Consider the following 14526-nt stretch of genomic DNA (forward strand, 5'->3'; position numbering starts at 1 on the left):
TAATACCTCATATTTTACCTACATTTTTTTTTCTCTCCCTCACTCTCCCAATTTACTTAATGTTTATATCACTGTATCCTGTGTTATGAACCAAATTCTTTTCAGACAAACCAGCTGAAATCTTCCTTGGATACAGAGGTGACAGCAGAAAACAAGTGTTAATGGCAGATACGTGTCAATACATATCTGTTATTAACACTGTTAAGTTTCTTTCTGAAAGTGAACAAATGCAGAAGCTCTTTGTACAATTATTATGATGGCTCACACTTCAAAAATAATAAATTATACAGCAAACATCCCAAAGCTTTACAAATTCAACTTTACTTTGATGATTTTGAAACTACAAATCCTTTTGGCTCTAAAACAAAAATTCACCAGATGGGAGCATTGTAATTTTGTTTGAGGAAATGCTAGATTTAACTCCTTTCTTGAGAACATCCACCTATTTCTGCTCTCTGATTAAAACAACTAAGAGGTTTATGGGTTGAACAAAATATTTGACCCATTGTTGAATGATATAAAATTCCTTGAAACCAGAGAAATAGAAATGCAGATAAATGACAAACGTACAGTACATTGTTATTTGGCACAGTATGCTTAGACACACTGATGTGTTAAGAAATTACAAATGTTGTGTTGTTTTTAACACTTTCGCTTAAAGAGTTTAGAATTTAAATTAAATGCACGTAATGTCATTGTCATTAGGCTCATTCAAGATGAGCAAAATCTGCGCAGCACTGATCACCGGTGATCACTGTGAGGTTAATGCCGGTTAGAAATGTGTCAGAGTGTGGTCCGAATTGCTCTGATGTCATGCTGACGTATGGCAAAAAACTACTGCGACAGTGAGGCGGCCATGCTAGGCGGTGCAGTCGCGCAGTTGCTCTTCCCCGACTGCGCTGACTAAAGGCACGATGGGAAACAACTTGCTGATGACACAGCTTAATGCTCATTGGCTTACACAACTGTGATGTTTGTTGTCTTCTAAAATGTTTGATTTTTTATCTGTAATATCATGTTTTATGTGCAGGGTTGGGAGGGTTACTTTTAAAATGTATTCCACTACAGATTACAGAACACATGCTGTAAAATGTAATTTGTAACGTATTCTGTTAGATTACTCAAGGTCAGTAACGTATTCTAAATACTTTGGATTACTTCTTCAGCACTGGTAGATTTTTTCACTTGTTTTGACTATAAAAACTCTGCCAGTACAGTAAGACAAAATACACATTAAAAATACATTCCCTGAAAAACCTAAATATCTTATGCAGTGTTGTTTCTAAAACAAGATAATTCAATCTTGTTTTATGGATTTTTAGATATTTTTACAGGAAAAAAATACAAAAATTATTATCAAGAATAAGATTTTTGCTTCAAACTTACTTCTCTGTCTGCTCATATGAATGTAACACATCATAAGAAAGTGTTTCACCGCTGTTCAAATGCACTTTGGATCGCATCATTTATATGTATAAATGTTTTCCATCTGAAAGGACTAAATTTTAAATGGAACAAATGACAATAAAATGCAAAGTAATCTCTTCAGTAATCAAAATACTTTTTGAATGTAACTGTATTCTAAATACCAATTATTTAAATTGTAACTGTAGTGGAATACAGATACTTATATTTTGTATTTTAAATACGTAACCCCGTTACATGTATTTCGTTACTCCCCAACCGTGTTTATGTGTATAAATTATATGTGAATATTCCTACACCCTGACAGTGCGATCTCTGTATGGGATATGGGATTTCATCATATTTCTGAAATATCTAAAATAGGTGTCTTTATTGGCAAAATAAAATAACATGTACATTGAGTGTCTTTTTCATCGTATTTATTTTCATTTTAAAGCAACATAATTTAAATTATATTCACTTTATCAGCAACAGCGCATGAACGTGAATCCCGTGATATCTGCCTTTGATCTCAAAGGTGTCTGATCCACTGCGAGAAGCGAGAACTGTCCGATATGACAGCACGTATTTCACTCCTCCTCTGACTGCAGCCGTCTGCTCTCATCTACTTTCAAGGCGAGGCATTTGGCATCTCGAACAAGCCTATTGTTAACTATAGTGGGTTGTCTCACCTTGTTCCCGCAGTACTTTGAAGGCCAATGTCATCATAACGCAACCGTGGCACCGGCAATTGTCTAACAAATTTTCTAACCGGCATGTATTTCATAAAACTCATGCAACGAATAGTCTGCCCTGGCCCAAATAAAGTTGAGCACATCTATTGTTCAAACAAAATATTGATGGTCCCACCATGGGTGCCTGCAGGATTTAAATCTGCCTTGTATAACCTGACATGTAGAAAAAAAAAGTTCAGTTAGAACAGCCCCTTGTTCACATGACACAGCAGCTGAAGTTACCTCTCAAAAAAACAGCATTTTGTTTCAGTTGACTGTAGGTAGATTTACACTGCATCCAGTGCTGTATTCGTAAATATGCCGATACTGTTTTACTGTGTGTGAAACCACTCCAAATGATTCTGTGAGAGAGTGCTCTGAACGAATTGTACTGAATCACGAATCGATTCAGACAGTTTTGCAAGCCCGTTTGGCCAATTCACTGAAAAGAACCGACTCAAAAGAATTATTCATTCACAAATTGGTCATCGCTAGTTCTTTTAAACAGCCACGGGGCACACTTCATGAGTGATGAAATATTCTGAGAGTAAATATTTCTTATGTCAGTCGGAGCACTCATGGTACGCACAGTGCGTATGGCCGTACAGCTGCAGTCGCCACTGAGACCCACCCCAAATTTACACCATTAGTTGAGCCAGAAGTTGGCATGTCAGGCCCCTCAAATATTCTGAAAGTGCAACAGAGCCAGTGTTTACACTCTTAAAGAAGTCATCAAATGGTTTACTTATAGTTGCACAGTATTTTAACATCAAGAAAATTACATACTACAGCTTTAAATATCTCCAAACACATTTAGCCTGTATGTTTGCTGTGGTTATTGTTATAATTAGTATTCTGAATAAAGACAGTCTATATGTGAGTGGTAATTATCACTTCAAAACTCCAAATGTTCCAACTTAAAACACCATTTTGAAGTGTGTCCTAGTCTTTTATCAACTCTTGAGAGTTGTGGCTCATGCAGGCAGCAGCCATTTCAGATGTGGTCTACAACATGCAATTTTACAAAGATATAAAGCCTGAGCTGGAATAAGGAAAATGTTTGACAGAAATGAATACAGATGGAAAAACAGAGTTACAAAATCATGTAAGTGCTGCCATGTGTTGGTGTTGAAGGTGCATGGGTTGCTCTGAGCTCTCTGTCAGACTCTCTGATCTCATTACCTTGAATATTCAAATATGACCATGGGATGTGCAGCATCTATGGCTTTTGTGTACTCCGTAAGAATTAATAATTTTTTATGTTAGCATTAGCAAATGTTGGCAGATGGAATGTAAGCTTTGGCCCCTGATTTCATGTAATACCTTATGGAGTTAATAGCTCACATTATTACTCATACAAAAAATAAAAATATAAAAATTGTACACAATCATTTAGTTTTGAATTGAAAACAATGACAAATTAACTTTACAGAAATGTTCCGTTTATCTTAGTTATTATTAGAGATATTTTTTCTACTTTTCTTCAAATGTGTTCTGCTGAAGAAAGAAAGTCATACACACCTGGGATATAATGAGGGTGAGTAAATGATGAGAGAATTTTCATTTTTGGGTGAACTATCCCTTTAAACACTGCAGGAACTCTGGAACTCTGAAGGAAGAAATCCTGAACCAGCAGTGAGGAAGTGTATTTCATTTGCATAAAATGATATTACTGCATCACCGTCTTTCATGCCCCTTTAAAAATTATTTACTCATATGTGGATAGTCTTCATAATTTATTCCATATTGCTGCATTTTTTTGCCTTTGCATTTAATCTTATGTGAGTTTATCTGTAGTATAGATTTAATTTAATATATATAGTAGAATCTTTGCTTTTATATCACCTTTAAAACAACAACAACAACTTTACAGACCTCAGAAGTTTGTCTTTGCCAATATATATATATATATATATAAAGTTAAAAAAAGAGTTATGTGAGTTCTCTCTTTCACACACAAACACACACACACACACACACACACACATATACACATATATATATATATATATATATATATATATATATATATATATATATATATATATATCCTTTTTAAATCATAATGATAACAGAAATCACCCAAATGGCCCTGATCAAAAGTTTACATACCCTTGGATGTTTGGCCTTGTTACAGACACACAAGATGACACACACAGGTTTAATGGCAATTAAAGGTTAATTTCCCACACCTGTGGCTTTTTAAATTGCAAGTAGTGTCTGTGTATAAATAGTCAATGAGTTTGTTAGCTCTCACGTGGATGCACTGAGCAGGCTAGATACTGAGCCATGGGGAGCAGAAAAGAACGGTCAAAAGACCTGTGTAACAAGGTAATGGAACTTTATAAAGATGGAAAAGGATACAAAAAGATATCCAAAGCCTTGAAAATGCCAGTCAGTACTGTTCAGTCACTTATTAAGAAGTGGAATATTCGGGGATCTCTTGATACCAAGCCAAGGTCAGGTAGACCAAGAAAGATTTCAGCCACAACTGCCAGAAGAATTGTTCGGGATACAGAGCAAAACCCACAGGTAATCTCAGGAGACATACAGGCTGCTCTGGAAAAAGACAGTGTGGTTGTTTCAAGGAGCACAATACGACGATACTTGAACAAAAATGACCTGATTTTTAATTCATTGATTTGATTCACCAAATATTTATAATATTAATACTATTGCTGTGACTGTCTGCCCTCTGTATATGTATTTGTATCAAAATGCTTTTATATACCAAAACGTAGTGGTGTCTCCACAAAATTCTGTAATGATTTTTGCTGTGCCTGTCATTTACAGTCATTGACAGCAGTTAAGTTTTAAAGTATCTAATAATGGGTCAGACTGAAGATGGGTTTTGTTGGTTATTTTTTTCTTGGAGTGGTTAAACTTGTCACATTTAAGTGTTCTGAACAAATGTATAACACATGATACAATTAAACATTTGTTTTAACAGTCATTATGAGTTTGCCATGAATTCTCCATTTTTGTAAGGGTTGTCATCGCTGCTGCAGCCTTGTAGAGTAATTTGTTTTGCATTTTATATCTGCTTGCAAGAAAACTTATTCTCCTTCTCATCCATGATGACCGAAGAGCAGACCAGCTGAAAAGTGCTTTGTGCTACCTACTGTACCGGGGTAAAATTGCTTGTCGATTAGCATCACCTATTGTAAAGGCGTGAATGTGTTAACAGCGATCATTGGTGTCACTTTCTATGTGAGAGGGCCATTTGTCGGCGATTCGTCTCTCATAATCGTGTCGCCTTTGGTGTGAAAAGGCTGTTAGGAAGAACTAATCGTGAAATAGGCAAGGTTAGAAGCATCAAATATAGAAGTATATCTGAAAGATACTTAACATCAGGTGTACCACATTTCCATGGGCATAACTTTATATTCCACTTTGTTTTGTATGCTACAAGATATTTCTGTGAAATTATAGGTACCTTATTTTCTGAAATATAAGTCATGTTTTTTTTGTTAATCCGAAAGGTCCTGTGACTTATAGTCCAAAACGACTTGCGTAACACAATTGATTTCTGTTGATCAAACACACTGCACACCAAAAAACTTACATGATCAGCCACAACATTAAAACCACCTGCCTAATATTGTGTAGGTCCCCCCCATGCTGCTAAAACAGCGCCAACCCGCATCTCAAAATAGCTTTCTGAGATGCTATTCTTCTCACCACAATTGTACAGAGTGGTTATCTGAGTTGCCATAGACTTTGTCAGTTCTAACCAGTCTGGCCAATTTCCGTTGACCTCTCTCATTAACAAGGCATTTCTGTCCACAGAACTGTTGCTCACTGGATGTTTTTTGTTTTTGGCACCATTCTGAGTAAATTATAGAGACTGTTGTGTGTGAAAATCCCAGGAGATCAGCAGTTACAGAAATACTTAAACCAGCCCGTCTAGCACCAACAATCTTCCATGTGATTATATAATCAGCCAATCGTGTGGCAGCAGTGCAGTGCATAAAATCATGCAGTTATGGGATAGGAGCTTCAGTTAATGTTCACATCAACCATCAGAATGGGGAAAAATGTGATCTCAGTGATTTGGACCATGGCATGATTGTTGGTGCCAGGAGGGCTGGTTTGAAAAGCATCCAGTGAGCGGCAGTTCTGTGGATGGAAACGCCTTGTATGAGAGAGATCAACAGAGAATGGCCAGACTGGTTCAAACTGACAAAGTCTACAGTACTCAGATAACCGCTCTGTACAATTGTGGTGAGAAGAATAGCGCCTCAGAATGCTATTCTCAGATACAGGTTGACGCTGTTTTGTCAGCACGAGGTGGACCTACACAATATTAGGCAGGTGGTTTTAATGTTGTGGCTGATCGGTGTATGCTTACAAAAAAGCATGTAATAAAAGCAGAGTACCAGTTTTATTGAACTTTTATTTAATATATTTAAACTATTTCGCCTTTACAAAGTATTTTTTTCAACCAGTTTAAATATTCTTTCCACCATGTTATTATGCTGACAATCTGTCACATGCAACTCCTCACAACATTAGTGGTGCTTAAAAGCTGCTTTCTCATATGCAGTTTCGAGCACACTTCAACATAAGTATTTTCACAACATAAATGGATAGAGAATTTCCACTAAGATCAGTCAGCAGGGCATTGGTGAAAATCTCCCTGGACCACGTCCACCAAAGGAAGACTCCAGATTAACATTCTTGCCAATGATATAATTCAGATCAGATGTGCTGGAGAGCAGTGAAAGAATGCTTATGAAGGACAGGGACAACAGTAAGACAGACAGCTACTGCATTTACTGTTAGTAAGATTAAAAAAGGCTGCATAACTCAGAAACACTCAGTACCTTTTCACTTGTTCACTGTGCTGTTACATTCTCGCTCTGTGAACGCAATCGATAGTCACCCAAGCAAGTTTTAAATGCTTAAAAAATAATTTCACTGATATTGTCTAGGTTAGAGAGTTCCCTGTGTGTTTGGAAAATGAATCAGAAATGACATCAATGGAATAATACTGGAATGTTCAGTTTACGGATGCACGAGTCATTAAAAATCCCACGCCCAGGGGCGTAGATTCCAGGGGGGATGGATAACCCCACAATAATAAAAACAAGCAAGTACAACCCCCTTAATATTTATACCATTATCAATGGAAACATGAAAATTCTTCAAACTGTAGCAAGTACAACCCCCCTAATATTTATACCATTATCAATGGAAACATGAAAATTCTTCAAAATGTTCAAGCCAAATCTACGCCCTTGCCCATGCCATAAGCAAATATGCCTTGGTCGTGGTTGGAGTCGATTGAAGAAGTTTTGAGTTATAGCACTAGCAGACCTCATGGTAATTGTGGTAATTTCTTCTTGAGGGTGGCCTTGTCTCAGTTTGTTCTTTTATTCTCTGAAGTGGTGGCAGGAACCCATAAATATGATTCATTCATCCTTTAAACTGTGGATGGTGGTGTTTGCATGTTTGTAGTTTTTTTCTTTTTCTTTTTTTTTCTTTTTTTTTATTGGAATGTCTGTAAAGAGGACAAACTTTATTTGCTTAATACATTCACTGTCATTTAAAGATATCAGCAACAGAAATTATTTCAATAAATGTAGAAGTTTATTGTGAACTATGTCCACGTATTATACTAGTATTTACACTTAGTTGTAACATGGTGGAGTCATGTCTGTAAAGGAGTACCTTTTGAATTCTGTCACAAAAAAATACTTGTGTTGTATTTTAAATTGTATTGAGATCCGAGAACAGGTTGTTATTCAGAATTTTTTTTAAAACAATTTGTGTGCCACTGTGCGTAAACTGTGCTAAAATACTCTGACAGCTGCATCCGAATCCAAACGTAGCTACCTTGATGTCTCGCTGACCAATCAGTCAATGACTTAACAGACAGCATTTGCGTACAAAGGTACCTCCTGAAACTGTTTCCAACAGGCTTCCTAGATTACTAGCATTCATTCAGTCCAACTGAACCACAACAGACTATTAATCTAGAACAAAATCAAGAGAGTTTTGGCGATAAAAAAGCGTATATTTAAAAACTACAATACTACTTTCTTGCTAGAAATGAAATCAAAAGTTGGAAAAAGTGGAAAAAAAAACCCTTACATTTATACACAAACTGGCTCATAACTGTCTCTTCGGCCGCCATTTTCTTTCTTCAGCTTTACTGCTGTGGATAGCAGGATTTGATAGGCAGCAAAGGATACATCTATGCTGCCTTCAAAAATCGATCAGATGAAGGTATCTCAGTAGACAGGACGTGCCTTCATCCCTTCCTACCTCCGTATACAGCCTTCGGAGGCAACATTTTCCTGGTTTCGGACACAGCCATGGTTTAATCGGGATAATCTTCATCTAGGTGTGCATTAAACTATTTGATTCAGTAGTTCGTATGTTAATGTAATCTTGTGTTGAAGCAGTAAACGTATTTGGCTTGCTGTCCGTATACTGGAGGGCTCGGAGCTTGAGACTCGACTCGAGTCCTGATTACTCCCCCGGACTTTACTTATTTAGATAATGAATCTAGAGAATAGGTGGAGATGGGGTGGAGGTGGGATGTCAGGAGAGTTGTCACAGGAAGCAGCTAAGCAGCAGCTTATATAGTCCTCCTCGTGGGCTGTGATTTATCAGATTAAAATGAACATGCTCCTCCCGAACCTCTGTTAATTAACTCCATTTCAGTAGTTTGTATGTTAATGTAATCTTGTGTTGAAGCAGTAAACATATTTGGCTTGCTGTCGATATACTGGAAGGGTTGGAGCTCGAGACTTGACTCAAGTCCTGATTACCCCAAAAAAGGCATTAAGATGAAAGAACAATACCATGACTATGGCAGGAAGTATTTAGGACAGCAAGCCAGCAACAATTCTATATGCTAAATTGGCTTGGCGGATGCTTCTGAATTGTTCTTCCCCCAAAAAATCTGTACAGAGGGAGTGCTTTAAGCATTTGTTTGAAGGTGAGGGCTATGCTGCGATTCGAATGAGAGACCACCACTCGTCGAAGAAGTGGGTGGGTTCACGGTATGCGAACAGGGAAGGTGAAAATGAGAGTTGGCTCGTGCTGCATTTGAAAGGGAGGGCTCACACTGCAATTCAAACGGAAGACAATTCTAAGAGAGAGAGGTTTAGCTCACAGTGTTTGAACGGGTAAGCCCAGCATGCATTCAAATGGGGAAGGTGAGAATGAGTTGGTCGTGCTGTGTTCGAAAGGGAGGGCTCACACTGTGATTCAAATGGGAGACTGCTCTATAGAGAGAGAGCGCTCATGGCAATCGAATGGGTAAGCCCAGCAAGCAGTTGAACGGAGAGTTGGCTAGCACTGTGTTCGAAAGGGAGGGCTCACACTGCGATTCGAACAGGAGACTACTCTATAGAGAGAGAGCGCTCACTGCATTCGAATGGGTAAGCCCAGCAAGCAGTGGAACGGAGAGTTGGCTCGTGCTGTGTTCGAAAGGGAGGGCTCACACTGCGATTAGAATGGGAGACTGCTCTATAGAGAGAGAGCGCTCATGGCATTCGAATGGGTAAGCCCAGCAAGCAGTCGAATGGGGAAATGAGCACGAGAGTTGGCTCGTGCTGTGTTCGAAAGGGAGGGCTCACACTGCGATTAGAATGGGAGACTGCTCTATAGAGAGAGAGCGCTCATGGCATTCGAATGGGTAAGCCCAGCAAGCAGTCGAATGGGGAAATGAGCACGAGAGTTGGTCACGCTGCATTTGAAAGGGAGGGCTCACACTGCGATTCGAACGGGAGACTGCTCTATAGAGAGAGAGCGCTCACTGCATTCGAATGGGTAAGCCCAGCAAGCAGTCGAATGAAGAGTTTGCTAGCGCTGTGTTCGAAAGGGAGGGCTCACACTGCAATTCGAAAGGGAGATTGCTCTATAGAGAGAGAGTGGTCACTGCATTCGAACGGGTAAGCCCAGCAAGCAGTCGAATGGGTACCACTCTTTATCTGAAACAAAAAAGCCGATCGGTAGCCTCAGAGGGGAGAGCTCGTGATACAAGGACGTGGATGAGTTTGCGCAGCATTTGATGGAGAGGACTATGCTGCGATTCAAATTGGAAGACTTCTAATTTAAATATATATACACATACATATATATATATACGTACATGTGTACACACATACACATACATATTCATATACCCACACCTACATATATACACACATACGCATAAATACACACGCGCACATTCATGTGCACACGCGCATGCCGATACGGAATGAATGACTGGAGTAAAATTTTGCCGGGATGCCGGAATGGAGGAGGACTGATTTAAGGTGCTTTTGAAACCAGAATCTTGAAACTGCGTGGTTATCATCGGTAAATAGTGGATCCAGAGGGGACTTGATGTGGGAATGTCTGTAAGTGAGAAATGAAGCGAGAGATTGGTAAGGTTGGATGGGGGAGGGCAAATAGAATATGTAAATCGAATGCCCCTTTTTAAATTGATCCGTTTTGCTTTGTTTAATGAAGAGTCTGATTGTTTTGTTATCTATAATTTGCAGGTCTGAACAGGTGGGATGGATTTTGGGATCGAATTGAGTGTTGACAGTGATTTCTGAGCAGCGCAGAAAGCCAAAAAGGCTAGAATGAACATAGCGTCAAGCGTGCAGGCTGTGTTTAATGAATGGTAACCAAGGCGGAGGGTTGTTAGGCATTTTGTTAAAATGTCTATGGTTAGAGGCATTCTGGTGTCTGGGCGTGCAAGTTGAGATTTTTTAATTCCTTTAATTAGCAAAGAAATTTGGGGGTCATTTATTGCTGGGGCTAACTTGCCAAAAATTAATTTGTGGAAGAAATGTACGCCGCTCAGATAGCCTTTGATGGTACCTGGTTGAATGCCTTTGAGTTGATTTAGGAAAGAAATACAAGATGAAATGGATAGTAGGGAAAAAAATTGGGAACTGCAGCTTATAGGTTTGGTGAAATTGTTTGAAGCTTTTCCAGGCTGTCCAGTAGGTTTGGAGAGTTCTCAGTGAGACTGCTCGAATTATGGAGTCAAGTGATGCAGTGAGAAGTTGTTTGAGGGGATGGTCTATAGGAATCTCAGCTCCGAACAGGGAGGTACCAGGATCGGAGTCGAGTTTGCCTCTGGAGCTAATACTCTGAATTTCTGAAAGGAAAAACGGGAAAGTGATTCAGCAATTTGGTTCTTTGATCCTGGTATGTGTCTAGCAGTGATTATGAAATGGTTGCAGGCTGAAATCCAAATTAGACCTCTCAGAAACAGCATGATTTCGGGGGCACGAGAACTGCCCTTGTTGATGCAATGAACTATAGCCTGATTATCGCAGTTGACTATGATGCTTTTTGAAGTCCATTCATTTCCCCACAGAAATGCTGCAACCACGATGGGGTCTCTTTATGGATTAGTTCATCCACCACTTCGGGTTCAGCTAGCGCAGATTGCAAATTATTGCAAATAACGCTAGTGGAGGGCAAGCTTTCTAGCCCTGGGTTGAAGCCAGATTTTAAACCATTCAGGAGGTAGTTTGTAAATTGGGCATCAGGATGGTTTGCAAGTTTTTAGCAAGAGAAGAAATATTGACAGGAGTGCTGAGATATTTACTCGCTATTTACTCGCTGAGAAGTTACGTTTCATGATTTGACTGCAAATACTACATCCAAAAACAATGGAAAAGCCCACTGATAATATTAGAACCATGTCATCACGGACATGATTTTCTAGTTAATTTCCAGGAAACTGCACAATGCAGGGCAGTTCTGCGTGCACTCATGTACCTAAATCCCTGATGCGTCTGTGTGTGTCCTGCAGCAGCTGCCGCAGAAGATAAAAAATAAATAAAATAAATGATATTTGCTTGAGCGGCAGCCATATTGGTCTGCAGTTAGCCTGAAATTTTTAAATACCAACCAATGAAAATTTCATTGAGCTCTTCTTTAACCGCAAAAACATGGAGAATAATTTTGAGTCATAAATTTAACAGAATTGTCCTTCAAAAGTGTCAGATATATAGGTTAAAAAAAAACATGCATAATTGTTTTTTGTAATTTTTTAAAAAATAAAATAAACATTTAAAATAAAAATGTCATAACCAACTAAATTCATCTCGCAACATGAAGTTAACACATTTATTTTATAGTCTATAATTAAATTATAAACAAAACATTTCACTGCCCAAAATATCCTAAGATTTTATTGTGCATGGTAGAATGTTGTGAATGGTGGACAAATGCTGTAAAAGAATGTATTTTGAGCAGCTTGCCAATGCTTTGTAAATAGTCAATCAAAAATAAATAGGTGCTGTTGTTTAGAGTTGCTGTCTGCTTTAGCAATAATGCTTTTTTTCCCCTGACTATTTAAAAAGTTACACAGTTAATTTATCAAGCTAATATGCCATTGCCTGAACCTTGGACTTAGGATAGACCTCACCGAAATTACCGGCCAGTTGAACTGCGAAGCACCTCACTGATCTCGGCCTGCATCACCTTGGTCTAATGATGGAATACACTCTTAAAATGGAATACATAGTCTATCAATAAACAGCCAAAAAAAGCCTACATCAGCCAACTAACAAAGGACAATGCATCTATATGAACTTCTGCAGACATTAGTCTTTAATCTTACAGTTCTTACAAAATATTTGTTTAAACACTGGCCCTTAACACTTACTTAGTTTACTCATTTTAAACCATGACTTGCACTGCACATAAATAAGTAATATTGCCATTATATTCATGCTGTTAGCCAGAGGGGAACTGGCCTCCACAGTGAGCTTGGTTTCTCCCATGGTTATTTTTCTCCATTAACCAACATGTTATGGAGTTTTGTGTTCCTTGCCACAGTCACCTTCAACTTGCTCACTGGGTTTCTAAATACAATTATTTTTTAATTACTTATAACAAAGACGTTATACAAATAAAACTTAGTGTTTGTTATGGATCATTTTTGAAGGATGCATATGGATTGCATGTGTGGAGTTTGACCACTTTCTGTGCATACATGCAAGGACTGGGTATGTCAATTTAGTATTAATCATATCTTATTTAATGATTTATAGCCCAGAGTGTTTTCCAATTAAGTGAGCTTGTATAATGAGAATTCTATTGTTTTAACTGCAATAAATGTCAAAAATAAGTAAAATACTGTGAGTGTGTAAGTATGAGTTAAATGCATAAAATGCTTTGAGTGATTTAAGCAAGTGTTAAATGCATAAAATGCTGTGAATTATATGAGCATATATTGGGGTGAAGGGAAGGTTAATGCTCTGTTTGTGTTTTCTTTTGACATTAGCCTCTACCGTATTTCATTGTACCTTAATTTCGGTATTCCATTTTTGTATTCCTTTTTTTTTCTCTCTTATATAATACGGCCCTATCGACCGCTGTTTTATTGAGGGTGCTGATCCTTAATATGGAATGCATGCAAGAATTCCTACCACAGTACAAGTCAAAAGATAAAAATCCTGCCGTCATGGAGTTATCCATCTGTTTTGACATAGACCGCTTTTACGGTTTTGTTTCTTGAAGAGTGTTGTTATTTGGATTTGCTTTTCTCTGATAAAATGGAACAGAGATCAGAAGAGTTACACAGTGCTGTTTTTTAGTTGAATCATTTAGTTATGGATTCAGTAACTGTTATGTGTCTGTTTGGAGAATATAAAATGCCATTTCATATATAGGGATGTAAAGTACAGCTGTAAAGATTTTGCTGTTTCATATTTATTTTAAGAAAGACAGTTCAGTGTGATTAGTGGGTATAAACATCATGAGGAGAATATATAAAGCACTCAAAAACATCCTATAAAGAAACCACATCCCAATGCTCTCAAGCTAAGGGAATTGTCTGCAGAGGAAACACTGTTGAATGCAGATAATTTCACAAGATTTGGATGTAACTGTTTTTCCATAATCCAGTGCTGTGAAATAGCCTGTGGGCTGAGTTGTAATGGATGCGGTCCAAGAAAAGCTAGAGCTGTTGTCAGACAAAAGACTTGGTTATTAATTACACACTCCACAGCAAAATCTTTAAATCTGACATGGCTAGCTCAACACCCAATAATGGGTTTGCTTGAATGTCACTAATGCATTACACTCATAGTAAGCTAAAATAATGCTGAAATGATGGTAGAATCAACACCCTCTACTACTTCCCACTTTTCATAACTTTTTGGTGTTCTCCCATGATTATCTCTGCAAGAGAAATCACCATAACATTTGTTTGTGGCTTTCAACTCCCAGCTCGTGTCTGCTGGAAATGTTACAGAGTTGGTTTGGAGACCACGACACACTCCTAAATAAAAAAATGACAATGTTTTAAAATAGTATTTATATAATAAACAGTAAGGTCTGATGTAACTTGAGGTTCTGGCAAAAGTTTTATTAATAATATGATCAGTGATCTGCATCAACTGCTAAAAAATGTCAG

This window comes from Myxocyprinus asiaticus, chromosome 20 (genome assembly GCF_019703515.2).
Source record: "Myxocyprinus asiaticus isolate MX2 ecotype Aquarium Trade chromosome 20, UBuf_Myxa_2, whole genome shotgun sequence".
Classification (NCBI taxonomy): domain Eukaryota; kingdom Metazoa; phylum Chordata; class Actinopteri; order Cypriniformes; family Catostomidae; genus Myxocyprinus; species Myxocyprinus asiaticus.